The sequence below is a fragment of the Halichoerus grypus genome, chromosome 2, assembly GCF_964656455.1.
Source record: "Halichoerus grypus chromosome 2, mHalGry1.hap1.1, whole genome shotgun sequence".
Lineage (NCBI taxonomy): Eukaryota > Metazoa > Chordata > Mammalia > Carnivora > Phocidae > Halichoerus > Halichoerus grypus.
Window position 1 is genome coordinate 39,667,078 of NC_135713.1, and position 23,718 is coordinate 39,690,795.

At 43.1% G+C, this 23,718-nt stretch overlaps 1 long non-coding RNA gene across 1 annotated transcript in view; it reads left to right on the top strand.

The window, feature by feature from the left end:
* LOC144381078 (uncharacterized) overlaps positions 1 to 18,049 on the top strand; it is a 34,809-nt gene extending 16,760 nt beyond the window's left edge. Inside the window, exon 3 of the long non-coding RNA XR_013445548.1 lies at positions 17,999 to 18,049. This is a non-coding gene — a long non-coding RNA (uncharacterized LOC144381078). The remainder of the gene's footprint in view (positions 1 to 17,998) is intronic.
* Positions 18,050 to 23,718: the final 5,669 nt, after the last annotated feature.

The following is a 23,718-nucleotide window of genomic DNA, read 5'->3' on the forward strand; positions in this document are numbered from 1 at the left end:
TTGCTCGGGCACCTTGGCCCTGATGACAGATGTGGCAGTGGGGCTGGTTCCCAGAAAATCTTTTAGGGATAGTTACTGGTTCTTTCCTTGGCCATGGAATCCCACCTTCTTGGGTCAGTATGCTTGAAACCAACACCCACCCCCACCCCAACCCAGCAACCACCACCGGGGAACACGAGGGAAATAAAAGGCCCCGTTGCTGTTGAGAGCAGGGGGAGCGCAGGTCCTCTGACACTCTTTGCTCCGCTTGATCCCAGCAAGTCTGCATGGCAACCAGCACCAGCCACGCAGCGGGTCGTAGGTGTCCCTGCACAGCGGCTTGGAAGCTGCCAGTGTTTGTGCTGGTGGAGACCGTGCTTGCCATAGCACAGAGCCCCTGTGCGGACAAGGCAGACCGCCAGAACGCAAAGGGAACACAGAAGCCTTCTGTATGGCCATGAAACTCACCAAGGAGCCTTTCTGCTCTGCCTAGGAGGGAGGAGAAAGAAAAAAGGAGAAACCACATGCTCCAAGGGATTCAATCAATATTTGTAGTCTGCCTGACTCACCAGCTTGGTCTGTGACCAAGTAAGAACTACCCTTATTTAAGTATTTAATAAATGATCAATAGCAGGATTGTATTTCCACGAGCTAGAGGGTTCTAATTTAGTGGCACAGATTTTTTTTTTTTAATTCAAACTTTTTTTTTTTTTTGCCACATTCAGCAATTGCTATCAGATGCTGAATGTCTGTGGTCACACACTCAGCTTCCTGTTTATAAACGCGCTCTGTTTTCAGTGAGTCAGCGGTTTCTTGTTCTGCAGGGAGGTATAACTGGCCATGTCAGGCCAAGGAGGTGGAAAGAGCTTTGTGAAGGGCCCAGGGTGCACGGGCCTCTGTGCATCAGGCCTCACGGTTTGTGTGTTTGTGGCCAAACACAGGTTAAAGTTATTCTGCCCAGTGAGTTTGGTAGCTTCTTATCTGGTTTCAAGCTGAACTGTTGTCAGAGATAAACAAAAGCAGACACTGGTTAAAGTGATGAGGACAGATTTTAACTAGTACTCACTCCTGCAGGAGGGAAGAGGGTCTAGTGTGACCTCAGCTTGACTTGATGTATACAGAGGTGACTGGGCTTTTTAGGGAGAGAATGGGGGATAGGGAGGGGTGAGGCGGGCTGAAGGGAACTGAAAACTTACAAAGGGTTGGTCAGTGTAAATGGGATTAGGTCAGCTGGTCTGTTAGCTTGCAGTGATCAAAGTTAGGAGTCTGCCCTCCCACCGAGACTGGGAGGCAGAGGCCGTATCCATCCTGATGATCACACTTCAAGGAAAGCCTTTTAGGCCCTTGAGAAGATACTCCTAAGTTGTGTGAGATACATGTGTACCTCAAACGGACAGTGGGAGGATTTACAAGGGCGAGCCCTTCTGAGGAAACGCTCCGAGACAGGATGGTCAGGTTTCGGCTGGAACAAATGGTCAATGCTCCTGTCAGCCTTGAGGTTTCTCTTTGGCGAGCACTTGAAGGGGACTGAGGTCATCCCAGGGATGTGGACTTGAGCTGTTAGAAACTGAGTTAGTGTCTGTTCAAGTCTTTAGAGGCCAAGGCTGAGACCCACTTGAGAAGAGGGCTCATAGGAGCCTACCTAGAGTTTGGCCAAGGAGCGAATCTTTGTCACCGTGAAGCAGGTCAATGTCTGTCTTTAGACTCGTTCACTTCCTCCGGTGCGGCAAATCCTCCGCCTAATAACCGGACCACCTGTCACCCTCAGTGCCTCCCAGCCACTAGCTGGGCTGGAACTGCAAATGCCTAATCTCCTTCCGGGGCATCTGAGCTCTGGACTGTTCGCTCCCCCTCCCCCTCCAGCCGTAGCCCACGTTGCTCTGTCGGCCTGGGTGGGGCTCTTGTTACTTTCCCTTTACACAGCCCCGCTAGTAAGCCGACTGTGGCCGCTTCCTGAGTTCAGTTTATCGTCCTCGTCCCTGGAAAAGCCTTCCCTGATCACTGAGAGCCGGCTGGGGCACTCCCACGCTGTGTGCTCCCCTCCACAACATTTATCACCCTGGAGCGTGGCGCCTGCTTGAGGTCCTTTTCCCCAAACCCTAAGCCATAGGAGGGCAGGAACCATGCTCCATTTATCCTTGCTTTCCCAGCACTCAGCTACAGTAGGTGCTTAATGAGTGCTTGCTGAGCATGTGAATGGATGGTAGCTGTCCCTTGATGTATCCTCGTAGCACCTTGTTCTCGATGGGGTTCGAAGCCCAGCTTCCCAGCTTCTGTGCTGTGGGAACTTGGGCGAGCTGCTAACCTCTCTGCACCCAAGTCTTCTGGTCTGTAAAAAGGATGCATGACAGCATCCGCCCCACAGGGCTGAGAACAGAGCCGGGCACATAGTAAGGCTCAGGAAGTACCACTACTACTGTTGTTTGTTCTAGGATGCACTTAGATACTCTCTGCCAGTGAGCTGTTGAATGAATGACAAAGAATCCAAAAATGTCCAGCATCTCAGCTGACCCCTAGTCCTTGCTTCCTCTGCCCTCTGGGCAACATTTCAACATTTTCCATTACTGCTTTTGTTTTCTAACTTAGCAGGACACAGCACCCACTCCCCCCTCCCCCGCCCCCCACCTTGGCCCTACTGACTCGTGTTCTAACTTGAAACAGATGCTGCGTGGTGATAGAAGGTGAAGGACACAGCTCGTATCTGGTCCGGACACTCTGCTTGGAGCCCCAGGAGCTCCTGTCCCTCTTCCCTATGTTCATGTCTCTGCTTCTTCCAAATTTGTCTGGACTCAGTTCGGCCTTTCCTCACCTACCACACATTCCTCCACCTGTTCCAGTCTGGAGTCACACACACACACACACATCACACACACACACTCCAACAAAGCAACAGTGGCCAAAACCACCAACGGCTCCGTGTCAGCCAGCCGACCTGGGACCTTTTTAGTCTACAGTAGACCATCAGAGGTGGTTGCCACACCTTGCCTCTCAGAATATTCTCCATCCTTGACTTCTATGTCCCAAGTTTCTTCTGTTTCCCCCCGCCTCTTCTGTCTTCTCTGCAGTTTGGGCCTTTCTTACCCACCCAGTAGGTTCTCTCCTAGGACATCCTGCTCATGCCCAAGGCTTCAAATACCACCCGTAGGCACATGAACCACAAGCACCCTCCTGCCTCTTTATGCCTTGAGCATATCTCACTTCTAAGTCTCTGTTCAAATGTCACCTTATCAGAGAGAACTCCCCTGACCATTGGAACTAAAAGAGCTCCACAACCCTCCTCACCCCTTTACCCACTTATTCTGCTTTAATTTTCTTCTTAGCACATGGTACCACCCAGGAAATTCTATATTTGTTTGTTATCTATTCACCCTTACTAGTGAGTAAGCTCTGCGAGACTTTGTGGCAGGTATTATTCTAGGCACTAGGACAGAGCAGTGAATAAAACATACTAAGGTCTTAGTGAATATTTGATAAAAGGTGTGGGTAGAATTTAGGTTTCTAGCTACCATTCTCTTCTGAGCTCCAGAGTGATATAATCAACTAGCTGCCTTGACAGCTTCTCTGGATGTCCCAAAAGCATCTCAAACTCAATCTCTCTGGACCAGTGGGGTCCACTAGAACTTTCTATGATGAAGGAACTATTCTATCTCTGCATGGTCCAATATGGTTGTCAATAGCCACACGTGACTATGGAACTCTTGAGATGTGGCACTTGCAATGGAGGAGCCGAAGTTCTAATTCTCTTTAAATTAAATTAAGTTTAATTCAAATAGCCACACGTGGCCTAGGAGCTACCTGTGGGGCAGTCTAGTTCTGGACTAAGCTGATGATCCTCCTCCCAAAACCTGGTCCAGAAGCCTCTATCTTATCAAATGGCACCACCATCCACCCACATAAGAAAGCAGAAAGGCAAAAGTCATTCCTGACTAGCTCCCTTTCCTATACCAACCAGAGCTGATCCTTCACGAAGCCTTATTTATTTTATATTTATATTTATTTTTTATATATTTATATTTATTTATATATATTTATTTATTATTTGTATTTAAATTTTTATATTATTTTATTTTTTTATTTATATTTTTTGCTTCCCAGATTTATATTTTTTAATCTGTCCATTTTTTTTCCATCACTACTGCCACCCGAGAGGAAAATACATAATCTCTTACTGTGACTATTTCATTTCTTATCTTGAGTAAAGGCTTTAACTGATTTGCCCATCCCACTTTCCCTTTCTCCAATCCATTCTCCATATTCTATAAGAGTGACTCCAAATGCATACAGTGTACCCTGATCACATTACCACCACCTCTCTTCCCTCCCCTGCTGCTTTGGATGGCCTGCTAGTTCCTACAATGGTTTGAGTCTTGCCCATCTTCCCTGAAGAATGGGTTCTTTCTGGGCTCCAGTTGCAATGGCCTTATTTCCATCCTGCATTTGGGCCATTTTCCTTCCCACCATAGTGTCAGTCTTCCTTAATCACTAGACAAGGCCAAACCCCTATAACATGCTCCCATAACACCACGTACCACTCCTCAGCCCTTTTATACTCATTTAGTCATTAATTATGTCTATCTTTCCCACTGGAAAGTAAGTCTGCTAGAGCAGAGACCTCTTACGTTTTGTTGACCACTTAGTAATATCTGTCTAATAGTAGAAGCTCCATGAACGTTGACATGTAAATATGTAGCCAGACATTCTTTTGAGATAATATAAGTTCTCTGTTAGTATATGTTTTCCTGATGTCCCATAGAGTCAATGGGAGTAAATGCAGAACAAAAGAGTCAATTGGGTTTCTCAATGAATGTTTTAAACTCATAGCAAACATGAGTGCTAAGGGTGCTTGAAAAGACAGACACTTTCTGAATCTGAATATTCAAAATTTTCCTTAAATACCAAGGCCCACGTTCTGGTAACTATTGCTGAATAACAAAATATCCCAAATTTAATGGCATTAAATGATAATTATTTTATTATGTTCATTGGCTCTGTTATGGACTGAATTGTGTCCTCTTCAAAATTCATATGTTGAAGTTCTTATCCTCAGTATGTCAGACTACGACCATATTTAGAGATAGGGTCTTTACAGAGGTAATTAAGTTAAAATGAGATCACTAGGGTGAGCCCTAATCCAATAGGACTGGTATCCTTATAGGAAGAGGGAATTCTGAACACAGACATATATGGAGTGAAGACTTAGGGAGAAGATAGACGTCTGTAAGCCAAAGAGCAAGGCCTAGAATATATCCTTCCCTCATGACCCTCAGAAGAAATCAACCCTGCTGACACCTTGATCTCAGACAAGATCTGGAGGTTTCTGGCCTCCAGAACTGTGAGAAAATACATTTCTTTTGCTCAAGGCACTCAATCTGTGGTACTTTGTCATGGCAGACCTAGCAAACATACAGTTAGGAAGACTTGAACACCAGAGCACCTACACTGAACTTTCCATGTGGCTTGGCTCCAGGAACTCAGGCTTCTAACAGGGCAGCTCAGGACCTCAAGTGCATGTGGGCTTCTGTGAACAAGGCAAAATTTGTATCACCATTTATGACTTAGCTTGAGAAATTATCCAATGTCACTGTACTCTATCATAAAAACACATCCCTAACTCACCCAAATTCAAAGAGGGGAGAGTTAGACTTCACCTGTTGATGAAGGAGGAGGAAGATCACGTTGAAGACAAGCACGTGAAATGAAAGATATTGGTGCCACCATTTTGGAAAATTAACTCTGTCACTGCCCAGAACCTGAAGGAAGAGCATGAGCCATAAAACAATAGATTGAAAGAGACTAGACAGAGAGCAAGATTTCTGTCTTTCTGAGGGAGAAGTTTTTCATGGAGGGGAGAAGAGGTATAGAGGGAGCTATGCATGTGACTCCCTGAGAAAGGTGGTGAGAATCCTCCTCTCTTCTGAGGTAAAGCCCAGGCAGTGAAGTGAGAGAAAGAGACCCAGGACAGGAGGATGCCAGGGCAGAGAGGACCTGGGCCTTGCTGCTGGTCCTATAGAGAAGCTCTGACCACCTGAGTGGTAGAACTAGAAAGGCTGAATGAGGCATCAGGAATGTGGGCCGAGGACAGCCATAGGCAATCCTGCCCACCCCACTTATAGAGCACAGACAGTTCTCTCAGGAAGTGTCTCCTGGAGTCCGGGGGTGTGGCTCTCTCCCAGTAGAACCCAAAACCTTAGCAATGGAGGCCAGTTCCTTGATAATTCTGAGTTTTTAGTGCCTAACTGTGAGTTTTACAGAGACAACACTATTCAGAGGTTTGCTCCGTTATTTTTAAATTAACATCTGATTTATTAAGTTTACAAATTTAAAAACCTGGTTCTACCCATAGCTTTTAAGTACAGCTTGTAAATAAAGTTTGCTAGTCTTGCAAATATTATTTGGGCAATTGCTTTTGGGTCCCTGCCAAGATACCCTGATTGGACAATTGCTTTGCTTAATATTTGGTTTCATTTACAAATATTCAAAAAATTCAAATATCTCCAGTGATGTTTATATTTGAATATGTTTAGTTCCATTTTATTTCCACTTCTAGGTTTTTAACTTCCCAAGAGAAATTGATTTGATTTATATGAATTACTTAAACTTCCGTATGGTGAGTCAAAGTTGGGTCGTAACTGTTCTAGGAGTATATGGAACAGTAAGATTTTTACTTAAAAATAACAAGTTAAAATCAATTACTTAATTATACATTCCAAATTGGAGTTATAAGGCTGACCTATTATTCTAATAGGGCTAGTTCCCTTAAACATGATAAGCACATGGAATAGAAAATATTTTTCAATTACCTTAATGTAAAATATCAACATTATTGCTGAGAGTCCTTGAACAGTTTTATATGTAATTCCAAATCTTCTCAGTTCAACTGAGGAAACTGCTCTCTCACCCCCAACCCTATTTAGGGCTCACTTTCTCAGCTTATGTGTGGTCGCCTCAAACCAAACCAGGGTCCAGATGACCTGGCCAGCGGCATGAGCTCCTGGTGGGATGTATTTAGCTCTATTTATAGTTGCTATGTAGTAAACATCATTACTTCAAGGAGATGACCTCTACCCTCTTAAGGTCAAGTTATGAATATCCTAATTCTTCTATCTGCCCAAAGAGATTGACATTCTTACTCAGGATTATCACTTGATTGAAGTCCCTTAAAAAAAGACATGGGTGTCTTAAGAAGCAACGAAATGCAAAATCCAAAGAGGAAATAACATTCTCTCATATCTAGAAATTCTCTAGCCCTAAGATTTAAAAATGCTCTCAAGTTGAGTTTTATACAAGCCTCACAGCTTCTCTGATTAGTCATCCGGTCCTTGCAAGGCTATTCAGCTGACACACAAGTGAGCTGTTCTGTGGAGCAAGCCCTGCCCCTGGACCTCTGCTAGGCTGTCTGTTCCGGAGCCTTTGTGTGAATTAGTAACACGTGTCCTTCTTTCACACTGAAGCTGCCCCACGAAGGGCTCTAATTTGGAGAGGTGAAGAATTTTTCCTCTGGATCCAGGCACCTTATGAAGGGCAGATGGCACAATTGTCCATTGCAATCCTGCCTTGCCCCTCCGATTCCAGAACTGAAAATGAGACCCCTGGGCACTGGGCCACCCCTGCATAGAAGGACAGGGTAAAAGAGTGAGGGACCATCTTGCATTGACTGCTTTCTCAAATAAGACTGAGAAAATCCAGAACTGCCAAGTTACCCTGACCGGGCAAGAGTAAGATTTCTTCTATAGAGCAGAAGTTGGGACACAAAAGCCAGGTTCAATTACAGGGAAATAAAGTCCGTTTGGCACACTTACCTCTAAGGAAGATAGCTAGGTCACACCCTTCCCGGGCCTCGCTTTCCACATCTGTGAAGTGGGATGTTCTCTAGACCAGAGCTTCTCCAATGTTGTGCTACTGTCACCTGGGAATCCTGTTGAAATGTAGATTCTTTTCAATGGGGATGAGTCAGAGTCTGAGATTCTGCATTTCTAACAAGCTTCCGGATGTTGCTAAGGCTGCTGGCCCTCTGACTACACTTTGAGTAGCAAAAGAATGGAGACAATTCTAAGGCTTGTTATTTTATGGGTACAAATTATCCAGGGAGAACAATCACCTAACTGTCTCCTGCTAGGGACCAGCCTTGCAAAACCAGAGATAGCTTTTAAGTTAAGCTTCACATCTCAGAATGGAAAAGGAGAAATGTTTTATTTTTGAAAAATAATCCACCTCTCCCTTCCTCCTTGGACTCCCCACCCCCGGCCCCGCCCCCAATCCTGCCATTTTGGCTTTCTTATCAGTTGCATGAAATCTGTGGCAAAAAGAAAAAAAAAGGACAATGCTGCCAGAACCAAAGCGGAATGCATAAAAAGGCCTTAAGAAATATGTTTTGGGGAGGGCAAAAATATCTTTTTTGATAAACTTTAAATGAGTGATTATAGAGGATGGGTGTGGGGACTTTTGAGTATTTTAGGGAAAGCTGGGAAAATGATGAAATCTTAATGACACATGACATTAAACACTGAGACCACATATCCTGTTGACCAGTTCAGAAAATATGTTTTGACCCACAGTATTTAAAATACAGATCCTTTCAGAAAATCCGTGGCGAAAGGTCCCGACAAAGTTAGTTTGATGGAAGTTGTCACTCGGCTTCCTCTGGGGATAGACCATATGTACTGTATGCGCACACACGTACACATACATTCACACACACACACGCACACCCACACACACGCACACACTCATACTGTACGCCATACATGCACATCTTTTTTAAACTGGCAAGGAACTAAACAAAATAAATAAATAAACTAGCAAGGAACTAAACTAAACCAAAATTAAATAAATAAACTGGCAAGGAACTAAAAAGAATGACCAAGGAGTGTCCTTTAATAGAAGCTTCACTTCTTCACAAAATTATTGTCTCTTCAGTTCCCTTCCTTCTGCCCACCCCAAGTGAGCCTGTGTGCGGCGACGGGCCCCAGGCTCCCTTCAGTACACCTCCTTTGGTTGGTGTTCCCTGGCAGACTCAGAGGCCCAGCCCCAGGGCCGCCAGCAGACCTCTGGTCCCTCCGTGCCCCTCTACAGGGCAGACGCAGGAAAAGGCAGGCGGGGGGACCTACACCTCTCCCACAGAGCATTTTGTGGGCCGCCGAGCCGGGGCTTGGTGTTCGGGCTAGGGGTGCCCTGTGGAGACAAACCTGCTCTCAAGATCAGAGCCGGCTCTGGTCAATGCGAACATGGATCAGTGTTAAGTCACCTGCTCTTTGGATCTTGCATGAACCCTTATGTGGAGATTACAAACACATCCACCTAGTTTAGTGACAGACCAGAGCACCCACACCAGGACTTTCCATGTGGCTCGGCTCAGGCAGAATGCTATAGTGGGTCCCAATAGCTCATATTCACTAAGGACGTACCAGGTCATACACTTGAATGAGCATGTCCATGGATTAACTTCTTGAATCTTCACAATGACTTTGTGAGGTAGGTAAAATTATTCATTTCCAGAGGTTTGTTCTCCGTAAAGAATAAAGAAAGACTAAAAGGACAAAGGATAAATAATTTGCCCAAAGTTGCTTCTGACATAAGTTAGAGTAAAATCTAACAAACCAACCACCCCAGGACCATGCCTTAGCACTTAGTAGGGGTTAGGGAAATGTTAACCGTTATTATTAAATATTCATCTATACTGTCAATCAGCCGAGTAAGAACGATTCTGTGAGGGAAGTATCATCACTGTCTCTTCCATGTGAAGAAAACAAGGCTCTGAAAAGGCTTTTCACTTGCCCCATCATGTCCTCCCACAGTGGCCAGCTCTTCGAGCTACATCCCAGAGTTCATTCACGGTTCAGGCCGCCCGTCTGTGAGGTGAATCTCGTGGCCACTGTTGCAGGCTGGTCATCTTTCCGGGCAGATATGGACAGGCCAACATCCCAATTACATTCCATTTATTCTCCCTGGAGCTATTCCCAAACCTCAAAAGATTTTTCAGAGAAGAGAAGACTTGGGTTTCTAGCCATAGAAAGCTGTAGATATTTCCTTAATTTTGATTCTAATAGGGACTTAAATCTGGAACACCTGCCAGATTTTTTTTAATATTGGTCTTAACTTTTACTCTTTATTTTCTTGGGATTGAGCAAATATGCCTACCTAGCTCCAATCATAGCAGAGTTGAAATAACCTTCTGCCTTGAAGTATTTTAACCATGGCCAACCCTCCACCACCTTGCCTTCACTCTCTACAGTGAAATAAGATAACTCAAAATGCTCACAGGGGCTTAGCCCTTCTGGCCATATGAACCTTTCTCATCTACTGTGATCCGGGATCTCTTGATATAAAATGTGTAGAATTCCTGTTTGCAGAGCAAGTGAAACGCCACTGGCGTATTTTTTTTTTTTAATTATGTTAATCACCATACATCATCGCTGGCGTATTTTAAGGTTCACCCTCAGCTAGCAGGGAGAAAAATGTGTCCCCAGTCTGAATTCACACCAGGAACATTCTAAGGGTTCTGTATTGGTCCTGACAGCAAGCCTGCTGGACTGTACAGAAATGAGTGTTATCCTCTGACCTCTGTCGTCTTGGACAAGAGATTTACCTTCTCTGGGTATTGATTTCGTTCACGAAACCTACTCACAGGTGGTGATGGTACCAAGCAAAGCTAGACCCGAATGTTGGCCTTGACCGTGACTGTAGAAGGATGTTGAAGTAGATGATGGCAGAGGTTGCTTTCAGATCTGTTGATAAGTGGAAGATTCTGTGAGTGGGTTAGGTTGGTAGGGTTCTTTCTGTTATGTAGGTTCCGCTAGGACATGGTCTTGCTCTGTCATGGAACTGGGAGTCGCAGCAGGAAACAGTGATTAGTTTGGGGGTGTTCTCATCTACCCTCAGTAGTCTCTTCTGGCCTCACCCCCACTCCCACCACCCTCTGTGCTCTCCTTGACTTGCTTCCTGAACATTTCCACTGCAAAAGCCCTCTCCCCTGCAAAGCAAAGGTCAAAACGCAGCTAACCCAAAGCAGTTTGAAGAAATAGGCAAGATCTCAGCTCCTTGTTCTTTGGCTAGTGCAGCCCCCTCAGTTGAGCTACTTCAGATCAGATCAGTTTTTATTAAAGTGTTAATGTATTTCTCAGGGGGTGCAGTGTGCCGGCAGAACATCTGAGACCGGGTGCAGAATGAGAGTGTTGCATGCAACCGCATCTGCTTCACATTATGCTCTGCAAAAGACAAAAATACAACCCTAGGAGTCTAAAAATACTTCCTAGTTGTTAGCCAAAAATACATTTATTCTTGGATTCATAAAAATGCAGGCCATGTGAAATATGTGGGGGGCATGCACTCTCACAAAAAAAAAATTTTTTTTTTGACTAAAGAAAGAGAAGAAAAAGTTAAACTTGAAAATCCTTTATTGAAATTAAAAGGAGAAGGTGGAAATGATAAAGCTCGGGGTACGACTGGGAAGCCAAACTGGGAAAGCTTTGCGCCCAGGGAAAAGACCATTTCTAATGACCAGGCTGCCTTCTGCTCACCAGACCCTGCCCAGGAAGGCCCTGAGCCCTGGGCCAGGCTCCACACTCTCATCACTTTGTGGGGACTAGGAAGGCTAGAGCCAAGGACCCATCCCAACCCCAAATCTCAACATTTTGGTCTGTGCATTGCTTCTCAAAGCTCCTGAGATTTGGAACCAGTTTTTTTTTACCCCCCTCTAAGCCATGGGGAATTGATACTTTTACAAAAAACAATAAGAATAAATTAATAAAAATAAAATTAAAAAGACATATAAAATGAGACCCCACTCCTTTATTACTATAGTCAACAGACATAAAATTACATTTCAAAATTACTTTTAAAAAGAAAAGAACTAAGGGCACCTGAGTGGCTCAGTTGGTTAGGTGTCCGACTCTTGATTTTGGCTCAGGTCATGATCTCAGGGTCATGAGATCGAGCCCCGTGTGGGGCTCTGTGCTCATTGGGGAGTCTGCCTGAGAGTCTCTCCCTCTGCCCCTCCCCTGGCTCTTGCTCTCTCTCTCTTTTTCTCTAAAATAAATAAAATAAATCTTTTTTTTTAATAAAAGAAAACTAGTATAAAAAGTTTCTGAACACACAGTCACAATATCTGTATTTATTTGACAGGGATCAGTCAGAACTGGGTGCCACACTTTGAACAGTACTGGTAATCAAAGAGTGTAGATCTGAGAGGTCTGCAGCCCAGCCCAGCTGTCCCAGGTGCTAAAGGCATTAATAACCATTCTGAGCCTCTTGGTGCTACATCTGCAAAGTAGGATGATACCTCCTTATAAGGACAAGGAAGGATAGTGGTAAAGTGCCTGGAGGGGTGGTGTTTAATAAATGCTACCCGGGTGCCTGGGGGGCTCAGTCAGTTAAGTATCTGACTTGGTCTCAGCTCAGGTCTTGATCTCAGGGTCATGAGTTCAAGCCCCACATTGGACTTCATGTCCGGCATGGAGTCTACTTAAGAAAAAAATCAAGGGGTCCTGGGTGGCTCAGTCGGCTGGTGAACAACTCTTGGTTTTGGCTCAGGTCATGATCTCATGGGTGGTGAGATCGAGCCGCACATGGGGTTCCACGATGAGTGGGCTTCTGCTCGAGATTGTCTCTCTCCCTCTTCCTCTGCTCACACTCTCTCTCTCTAAAATAAATAAATAAAATCTTTTTTGAAAAATCAAGACGTTAAAAAATAAATAAAAATAAATAAATGCTACCAGGACCTAGTATTTCCATTATCTTCTAGGTTAGTTTCCTATTGCTGCTGGTAATAAATCACCAAAAATTTAGTGGCTTAACACAGATATATTGTCTTACAGTTCTAGAGGTCAGAAGTCTGAAATGGGTTTCACTGAGCTAAACTCAAGGTGTCTGTAGGGCTCTGTTCATCCTGGAGGCTCTAAAGGAGAATCCATTTTTTGTCTTTCCTACCTTCTAGGGGCTGCCTTGGCTCACGGCCCCTCCCTCCATTTTCAAAGCCAGCAGTGTAGCATTTCAGATTTCTCTCTGACTCTGACCTCTTCAGCCTCTTTCTTCCACTTTAAGGGACTTTTGTGATTACAGTAGGCCTGCCTGGATAATCCAGGATACTCCCCTTATTTTAAGGTCAGCTAATTAGTAAACTTAACTCTATTTGCAACTTTAATTCTCCCTTGCCAGGTAACATCCATATTCATATTCATATTGAACATATTCAAATTCCTGGGGATTAGAATGGTGACATCTTTGGGGGGCATTTTCTGCATACCCCACCGTGTAATGTCATTTGTTCAACAGACATTTACTGAGCATCACTCTGGGAAAGGCACAGTGCTGACTTGAGAAATACAACCAGATAGAAGACAGAGGTGGGTCCTGAGTTCATGGAGTTTGTGATTTAGAGAAGACTAACATTACACAAATTATTAATAAATACCAAAGAGTTAAAGTATATTATGAGTGCATTTTTCTGGGAAACCTGATGTCAGCTGAGGGAGAAGTTCATTTAACATATGTCTAAAGGTTATTCTGTGTGTTAACAAAGAACTTAATGGAAAGTGTTATAACAATTGCTTCAGACCACCTATATCAGAAAGACTCGGAAAAATTACTAAATTGGGTCAAAATCTCAGAGTGAAGGGCCAGGAATTTATATTTTGTATGCATACCATGCATACCATGCACATGATGATTCCTTCTCGCATTACAATCTGAGAATCAGCATTTAAGTTTCCAAACTGGGCTTGATCAAAAGAATCACTGAAGTCTACCACCCTCCTCCAGGGCGGTAGAAGACTCAGAAGAATCTGAGTCAGATTCTTCAGGAAAGGGACTTAGGAATCTGCATTTAAAACGAATTGCCCTGCCCCTACCCCCAGCAACAACACCAGTGATTCTTACAATCAGTTTTGGGGAACACAAGTGTCATGGAAAGAAATAACCAGTGGCCTGGGAATCAGGAAGGTTAGCTTTTAATCCTTTCTTTTCTACTTTAGCAGACTCCCAGAACTCAAGGATCCACATTTGTAATACTCAAACAGTGGTTTTTGAATGGACAATTTTGTTACCAGGAGATATTTGACATTGTCTGGATACATTTTTTATAGCCATGACTAGAGAGAGAGGAGAGGAGAATGGGAGATGTGTTACTGGGAGCCCGGGGATGCTGCTAAACATCCTACAATACACAAGGCAGCCCCTACAGCAAAGAATTATCAAGTTTAAAATGTTAGCAGTGCCAAGGTTGAGAAATCCTGTATTTAAGTGATTTATTAGGAAGTGTTCCCAGGGAAAATTTGTAGAGGAGAAGGAAGAGGAGAGAGAAGGGAAAAGGCCAGACAAGGGTGAGGCACCAGGCTATGGCTGATGAGGAGGTTCTGAAGACAGCGCAGTTCCCACCTCAGAGTTGTCCCGGTCAGAGGCAAAGGAGCTGGAGTATTTATACCCCTGTAGGTCAGTCACTAATTATGGACTGCCTCTGTTCCAGTTCTCTATGTGCAGGCAAAGTGAGCTTTGGCTCCAGTGAGAGGTGCCTTCAGCCAAAGACCCAGATGTAGGTTGTTGGGAGTGAAAGCATCCAGGAATCCCTGGAGAGGAAAACAGTGAAGGATCCTTGAGGTGGAGGTGGAGTATTGACAAATTCAGTTACATTAGAGCATGAGTTTCCAAACTTTTTCACTACAAATCTTTACTAGAAAAAAAAAAAAGCTCTTCTTGGAAGTTTGATTTATAATATTGGTAAACACAGAGTTGCATTGGTTGAGGAAGAGAAGAGTGGAGCCTGTCCCTTCTCCTCAATCCCCACCCCTTCTTGTCAACTCCGGGCTCCACAAATGTAGAACTTCTTAGAAGAACGTTAGCGATACGCTGTGTATTAGTCTACCAGAGCTGCCACAACAAAGCACCACACTCTAGGAGGCTTAAATAAGAGAAGTGTAATCTCTCACAGTTTTGGAGGCTAGAAGTCCAAAATCAAGGTATAGGCAGGGCCATGCTCTCTCTGAAGGCTCTAAGGGGAAAATCCTTCCTTGGCCCTTCCTACCTTCTGGTGTTGCTGACAGTCCTTGGAATTCTTTGGCTTGTAGGCAGTCATCTTCTCCCCGTGTCTTCCACATTGTCCTCCCTCCATGTGTGTCTGTTCCCAAATTTCCTCTTATAAGGACAGAAGTCGTATTGGATTAGAGCCCACCCTAATGACCTCATATATATTTGAGGTTCACATATCAACATACAAATCTGAGGGGGGGACACAATTCAGCCCATTACAGTCAAAATCCCTAAAATCCTTTGCATTATTAAGCTTTAGTGTCCAATATTTCTACATTAAGTGGTTAACTCATCCTTCAATGGTATTTTTTGAAGATTTTGTGTGTTACGATTAAGTGACTTGAACACTATCCTCTAGAGTTATCACTTTTAGTGAACCCCAAGAGCACCTCAAATTGCTACCTCATTCACATCCAATCCAACAGTCAAGTAAGAAGCCTGAGAGTCACCTATGTGGACTGAGATGAGCCAAGCATTATTTGTGAACATTAATACCATACGCAAGAGACAAGAGTCTCCTCACAGCTATTATCCCGTATGATTTTAAACCACTCAGGGAGGTGCTCAGGGCAGGAATGTTATTCCCATTTGTCAGATGGGGAAACCAAAGCTCAGAGCATGACTTGCCCAAAGCCACATGGGGTCCAGCCTTCCACCACTCACTAGTGAAGGCTGGTGTTTTTTCATAAAACCAGCTTACCTGGTTTCTTCCAGCCAATAAGGAAAGTTTTTATAAAGAATGAAACCTGTGGCCAATGAGTAGGAAAAGATGATATAATGCTTTTGACTAAATCAAATTTTCCTCTGGAAAAAAAAAACCAGTTTACATCTTTATGAGTTGGTTGAAGAAATTTAGCTTAAATTAAAAACACCTGAACTTAAATAGTGGGCTTACCATGTGCTAAGCACTATTCTAAGGGATTACATGTATTAATTTGTTTAATTCTTACAAGAGGCATTGGAGTAGATGCCATTATTATTCACATTTTTATGGATGAGGAATCAGATGAGAAATCATTCATGCTGGTACTTCTCCTAAAAATCCCAGCTAATGGTGACAGCAATAGCAGTGAAGATATCTGCATTTCTTACATGCCTTTACATACTGTGTTCCCTCTGAATTATTCCAAGGACCCTGAGAAGTAAGTTTTTTCATTTCCATTTCATGGATGAATAAACCAAGGCTCAGAGTTCAAGTAGAATGGCATGATCCCACGGTTATAGGTGATAGATCCCAGACAGGTCCATCCAGCTTTTTTGTTCCACTTTCAGACTCTCCTAAATAGCTGGTCTGACAAAAATAGCTTTTGTGTATAAGTTAGACCCTCTGGGGAGAGGGATGTTAGCTCCAAGTCTCAAATACCTATAGGGCAGTAAGTAAAGTATTCTTTCCCAGAATTAGGAAAACCCAAGGGATGGGCATTATGGCTAGACATTCTTTCTAGGCATACTTTCTAAGCACATGTTATGCATCAGCAATTTTCTAGATTTTTTTTATATAATATAATGTCATTCTCTTCAGGCAGCAAGAAGCTAAAGCATCAAATTGTCATCTAAGTAAATAAAACCACTTATGTTATAATTAACTGAATTTTAAACAACCTATTACCTGGTACATTTTAATATACTTAGAGCGGAAATGATAATATGCCAGTAGCCACAGTTTCAATATGTAAAATAATAAATAGAACAGTTTCTAGTACATAAGAGGCATTCAATACATGCCATTTAAGTGCGTTTACATGTATTAACTCATTTTATGCGGAGGCTATCCCAAATTAAAAGCTAGCTATGGTCAGTTTTTTCTTCATTCTCCTTTTAAGCTCCTCCACCATGATAACTTTAAAGCTAGAATTTGAATATTTCCATAAAGTACTTTGTTTCTTAGCAAGAATGTTCTGAGTAATATCAGAGGATGGGAAATAGATAAGAGTGGGAGTGGGGATAGAGAGATCTTTGTCTTATTCAATATTTTTATGGATGACTTGACAATTATTTTTTCTATATTTTTATATAATTAGGCAATGGGAAGCCAAGGGGAAATTTATTTTCCAAGTTATTTAGGAGAAGCTTATCCAGCTTAAAGAATGGGTCAAAAATAATTTCGTCAAAAGCAGGCAGGCTAACTTAACCATATGGTCAAATGACAATTTGATAGAGAACGATTATTCCCAACTCCAGAATTCCTTCCCCAATTAGAACAAATCTACCTGGTGGAAAACCATAACATCCTTAGAAGAGAGGAGCTCCCAAGCCTTGTCTGGGCGGTTGCTGTCTACTGGAGTGGCCGTGGTATCTGCAAGCAGCCCTGGAGGAGATTGTCTACTTTCCTGCCCCAGGTCATCGGGCAGGCCATTTTGTCTCAGGGTCCCGGCAATAAGATACATCAGAGAACAATAGAACAAATGGAAGGAGAGGAGAGCATCACTAGACTTGACATCTGGCTCTTTGAAAGTCCCTAGGAAGTAGTTCTATATCACACATACACTCCCTACTTTTCTGAAAAGATGGAAGAATCAAGATAGATGGTGTCCCTGATGTTCTCCAGGACCTACTGCTGGCCAGTGTACATTTGATCCACACTTTGGCCTGCCCGAGAGTACCTACCAGTATGAATCCCAGACTATTTGGGAATTTTGCCAAAGTTAAGAAACATCCTTTAGGAACAAAACAAAACAAAACAAAACAAAAAATCTTTAACTTTTAATAGCAGTGGGATTAGTACTCCAAAACTCAACCTAAATATTGGCAACAGTGATGAAAAATCACATTGTTTCTTTGAAGACACATTTAGAAACTTGTAAGATTTTCTTTTTTCTCCCTTTGTGGTGAGTAGAGTGACAGAGAACATAGTAGCCAACTAATAAGCACCATTAACTGACTACTTGCCTATGAGCTACAATCTTCCAAAGGGTTCTGCTTTTCCAAGGAAATGAAGGTCAAGGATCACAAGATTATTTTATTATTTCACAAGAGCCTTCTCATTCTTTTATTTCTCAAGAGTCTTCCAGGGGAAGGATTTTGCCTGAAATCGGCTCTTCTGAAGTTGGATCAAAGTGCTTTGATTTGTAAGTAAGGTTTAAGATTACTTGATAGACTCTGTGATATACCAGCCATGTTCAGGAATGAAATACTTTACTCCCCCAGCCACTAAAAGTGCTGTAGTTAGAAGCCCTCAGTGTCATGCACTGAGATGAATTAACCTGGCAAAGGGGACCCCGTTGCTGTTGGTAGGTAGGTGAGCCACAGGTAAATCCTGGTACTAGGTAGCAATGCAATTGCTAAGACTTTCAGCCAATGATGAATTAGGATGATATACTGCTGGAAAAGAATTCATTAGGTGGTGCTATCTATCAGGTATTTGAGGAATATGAGGGAAATAATAATTTTAAGGACAATGGCACTGAATGGCTATTGGTAAGCTTAGTGATCTGGAAAAAGATAAAAAGCTGAGTGTTACTAACTGACAATTATAAGCTAATGGTGAATGTTGGAGAGACCCTCCTGGTAGCATGTAAAGAGGTATTATCTCCTGAAGTGGGAGGGCTGAGAAAGCTGGGAAGCAGCCCCAGGAATTTGACATAGTATTTGAGTTTCAAGAAAGGTTAAACTCCCAACCAAGAAAGTGTACTATGTCAAGGTCAGGGCATCGGTTTAAAAAGGAATGGGCCTTGGACACATGGGATAGGGACATCTGGGTTGGTGCCCTCCCTCCCCCACCCAGTATGGACTCCCCAGATTTCTTCTAAACTTTTGAGCCTGCAAAAGTGGCACCATTGCTTCCTACTAAGGAATAATATGCCTGCCTTTCTTGAAGAAGAAGCAGAGGTCTCTTTCCTGTAAGGCAACATGCAACTTCCTCACTCCAGAATCTTTTCCTTCTTCCCTCCTGGCCACTAGATCAATAAATAGGGTTAAATCATAACATGATTGGGCTTTTGGTTTTACATAGTATATTCACTGTAGCACACCCTCTTTTCTGAGCCTTTTAATTCCCCTTCCACAGTATGACTTGGCAGTATCTGGCCTCTTTGCCTCATTTGGTTGGGCCTTCCTAGCATCATGCTCAAAACATCTCCTGAGGCCTTCTCCAGGTTATTTAGTTCTATATTCTAGGAGAGAGCTCCCAAATCAAGCAACCTTCCCTCTCCCACCTTTCTATTTTACCCCTTATAGAGGTGACGGTCATCCTATTTCCATTTAATTCACCAGTCTGCCTCCTGCAGAAACCAGATGGATCCTGAAGGATGACAGTGGATGGGCACAAACTCAACAGAGTAGTCGCCCCAGTTGCAGCTGCTGCAATAGAGCAGATCAATATTGTCCTATGTTCACGGTATGGGTCATATATTCTTTAACAATCTTCTCGAAAAGAGAGTTTCATACTTCATATTCATTTGGAATATACAATGGTATGTGTTCACTATCTTGCTCCAGTTCTGTGTGAACTCTCCCATTCTCTCTTCAAATAGAGTCTGAAAAGACCTGGACATCCCCTAGAACATCACATTGGTTTACTCTATGGATGGCATCTTATTAACCAAACCAAATGAGCGTGAAGTAGCCAGTTCATTGGAGGCCCTGGTAAGACTCAGGCACTCCAGAGAATATAAGATAAATTCTTTGAAGATTCTAGAGTATGCTACATCAGTAAAATTTTTAGCTGCCCAAAAGCCAGAGGCCAAGGAGGACATACTCTCCAAAGCACAACAAACTACCAAATACTTCCTGTACCTCCAGCCATTAAAAAGTGAGTATAACAACTGATAAGCCACTTCAGATTCTGGAGGCAGAATAGCCCTCACCTGGAAGTATTGCTGTAACTGGTAGAGTGGGTGACATGAAGGGCTGCCAGCTCTGCATTGGGTCCAGAAGGAAAGGGCTTTGTAGTGGGTCCAGGCTACATGCTTGGACCACACAGTCTAGGTTACCAAGTGATAAGGTCAGGTGGAGGAAGCAGTCATCCATCACACAACGGAAGTGCCACATCCAGCACAGTCCACAGGTAGCACTAGAACGCAAGCCAGTGATACGGGTAGGTAGCCCAGATCACCATGTTGTCCATTACTCTTACTCTAGTACCTGTCCTTCAGCTCACACCTGTGGCTGCATAGGGGATCCTTTAAGATCAGCTAATGGAAGAAGAAAAAGCCCGAGCTTGGTTCTCAAAGGGTCAGGTCAATGTGTGTAGACACTGGAAACAAATTGCAGCTGCATTACAGGCCCATTCAGGGCTGCTTTAAAAGACAGTGCAGAGGGGAAATCATCCCAATGGGCAGAGATTTGGATGGTGCAAATGGTCATCCATTTTGTACAGAAGAAGTGATTGACGTTGGAATATACATAGACCCATGGAGACTGGTGAATGACTTGGCCAGCTAAAGAGAGAAAGATTAGAAGATCAGGAGCAAGAGGGTCTGGAGTAGATGATTGCAGATTGTGGTAAGCAGAATAATGGCCCCCAAAGATGTCCATGCCCTCATCCCCTGAACCCGGGGATATGTTACCTCACATGGCAAAAGGGACTTAGCAGATGTGAATAAGGTTATGGTCTTTGAGCCTGATTTTTCAGGTGGGCCCAATGTAATCACATGAGTCCTTAAAAGCATAGAATCTTTCCAGGCTACAGTGGGAGGGACACAACTGTCCAGGAAGGGTTGGAGAAATGGCAGCCCAAGGATTTGATGTCCTATTGCTGGTTTTCAGTGTAAGGAGCTATGTGCAAAGATGGAAGAAAGCCTCTTGGAGCTGAGGTCAGCCCCCGGCTGACAGCCAGCAAAGACATAGAGCCTTCCATCCTACAGCCACATGGAACTGAATTCTCCCAAAAGCTGAATGAGGAAGGAAACTTACAGTCCCCTAGAGCCTCCAGAAAGGAATGTAGCCCACTGACACCTTGATTTTAGTCCAGGGAGACCCATAAGGAACCTCTGACCTCCAGAACTGTGAGATAATAAATCTGTGTTGTTTTCAGCCACTGAATTAGTGGGAATTTGTTATGGTAGCCATAGAAAATGAATACATGGGTAGACATAAGGATCTGTGTTTTGCTTAGCTGATTTTAAAAAATCTGTGGATGGGATCATTAATTAGCTGTCTACTCTGAGTATCAGAGTCAAACTCAACTTTTGTTTACTGAACAAAACAAGCTTTGCTCAGGGCCTCCCATGAGGCGGGATTTGGTTCCTGCGCTCAAGAAATTGACAATTTGGTAGGAGAGATAAGTATTTATATAGTTATTATACAAGCAGTACATATCACCTGCTATTACAAAGGAGAGAGAGAGAGGAAGAAAGAGACAGAGAAAGGGAGGAAGGAAAGGGGGAAATAGGAAGGAAAAAAAAACCCAGATATAATTTTTAAAACTCAGAAGAAGCAAGTCATCTTTAAACAGATGTTTAATGTTGAGAAGATGATAGAAACCACAAAGGCTGTCCTGAGTATTATCACTGGAGAAGATAATCCACCCTCTTTAAAACTCACTAAATGTGGAGCCTCCATACCATGGAGTAGAAATTCTGACTTATGCTTTAATATGAAAACGCTAAGTGAAATAAGACAGCCACAAAGTGACAAATATGTGTGATTTTTACTTATATGAGGTACTGAGAATAGGCAATTTCATAGAGGCAGAAAGTCCAAGGGCAGTCGTCAGGGGTTGGGGGCGGGATTTGGGCAGTTCCTGTGTAAGGAGCTTCAGTTTGGGAAGGTGAGAAAGTTCTGGAGATGGACGGTGGTGATGGGTGCACAACAGTTGAGTGTTCAGTGTTAAGCTACTGAAATGTACACTTAAAAAGGGTTAAAATGGCACATGTATTGCTATGTAAATGTCACAATGATAAAAAATCAAATACTTAAAAACCTGGCCAAGATTCACGTAACTGAGCACTCTCACTACTAGTTCAGAAAGGAGGATCCAATCCTGCTCAGTTATGAAGTGGGCTGCATCTCTCCTGTTTTCTGTGTCGATTTAGATGAGGAATTTAACGTAAGAGGGCTCGGAGAGGCAAGATATATTCTCCTGCACTTCCTGGCAATCTCTGTGTTTGAAAGGAAAATGGGCCAGAGGATGCATTCTGTTCTGTGACCACCGTCCCACCGGAGAGCTGCGGTCAGTGAACTTCACCTTTTCCCTCTTTTCCAAAGCTTGCCTTTCTCACAGGCACAACATTGGAATGTCTGCTTGTTTTTGGTTTCTTCTTTATAGATGAGCCTCGATGCAGTGTTATGATTCCCTATCTCAGCCCCTAAACTTGAAGCCCAGTTGCTGGCCTCTCTGGTGGTTGTTACTTAAATTTAAATTTACTATGGACTCTGGGAAACAAATTGAGGATTTTAGAGGGGAGGGGGTGGGGGGATGGGTTAGCCCGGTGATGGGTATTAAGGAGGGCACGTACTGCATGGAGCACTGGGTGTTATACGCAAACAATGAATCATGGAACACTATATCTAAAACTAATGATGTATTGTGTGGTAACTAACATAACATGATAAAATAAAATAAAAATTTAAATTGACTGCAGAGTAAACTGTGTGTGTGTATGTGTGTGTGTGTGTGTGTGTAAAGAGCGTATTTTAGATACCGCTTAATTTATAGTTTCCTCCTCTTGTGTTTTGAGCTTTCAAAATGGGTCTGGACATGGGAATTTTTATCAGAAAATAATGACACACAATAAAGTTTGAGAATATATTTTGGTTGATTCTCTTAAAAACAAAAAAAGCAAAACTAAAACAAACAAACAAACCAAAAAACCCAAAACCATGTTGGAAACATCCAGAGAGCATATTTTCTTTTGCTAATGAGGAATTAAGGGGCAGCCTGCAGGTATGAAAATTCCCCTTGATCTGCAGCAGGTCCATAGTTGTCCATTGGGTCAGTCTCGGCTGCCTGGCAGATGGAGCTCTGCGAGCTGGGGAGCAAATGCATTCCTGCGGAGAAATGTGTAAGGTAGCTAGGTGGACAAGCTGGAGAGATCCCACACCCCACAGCAATCATCCCAGGACGAATTCCCATGACTGTTGCCAAGGGAAGGTGTGCCATTTTATATTTATAACATAAAATATTATAATATTTATAATATATATATTATTATATACATAATATATATGAATATGTAATTGAGCAGTTGAAGCCAGAGTCGTTATTACCAACAGTAAATGAAAAAAGATCTGGATTTTACTCTCAAATTCCATTTGTCACATCGTGAGTAGTCTAGTATGACCTAGGTAATATATGTCTATTTTCTCAGCTTTATTGCTTAGGCAACAGTTTTCAATTCAGCAAGGTCTAAGAAATGAAATTTTAGAAGTGTTACGAGGAAAGTTTGGGCACAAGTTGAATCTCAGCTGTGTAACTCAGGAGGCTGAGCTTGAAAGATGTTTTAACGAGGAGGGTCTGCGGTGGTCTTTAAGGAGACGCCATACATGGGAAATATCGTTGGCTATGCCTGGGCTAGTGGTTGGGGGATCTAAGCAGAGCTGATCCAAATATTGCCTTAGAATGATTGATAGTACTGGGGAGGAAGACCTTCCTCTTTCCTTCAATGTCCTTTTAGCTGGACTTAGAATCAAATTGACATGAGACAGATTAACAGGAGAAAATCAGATATAATAGTGTACATAATGAGACTCCATAAAGACATGGAATTCCAGGGCGCCTGGGTGGCTCAGTTGGTTAAGCGACTGCCTTCGGCTCAGGTCATGATCCTGGAGTCCCGGGAT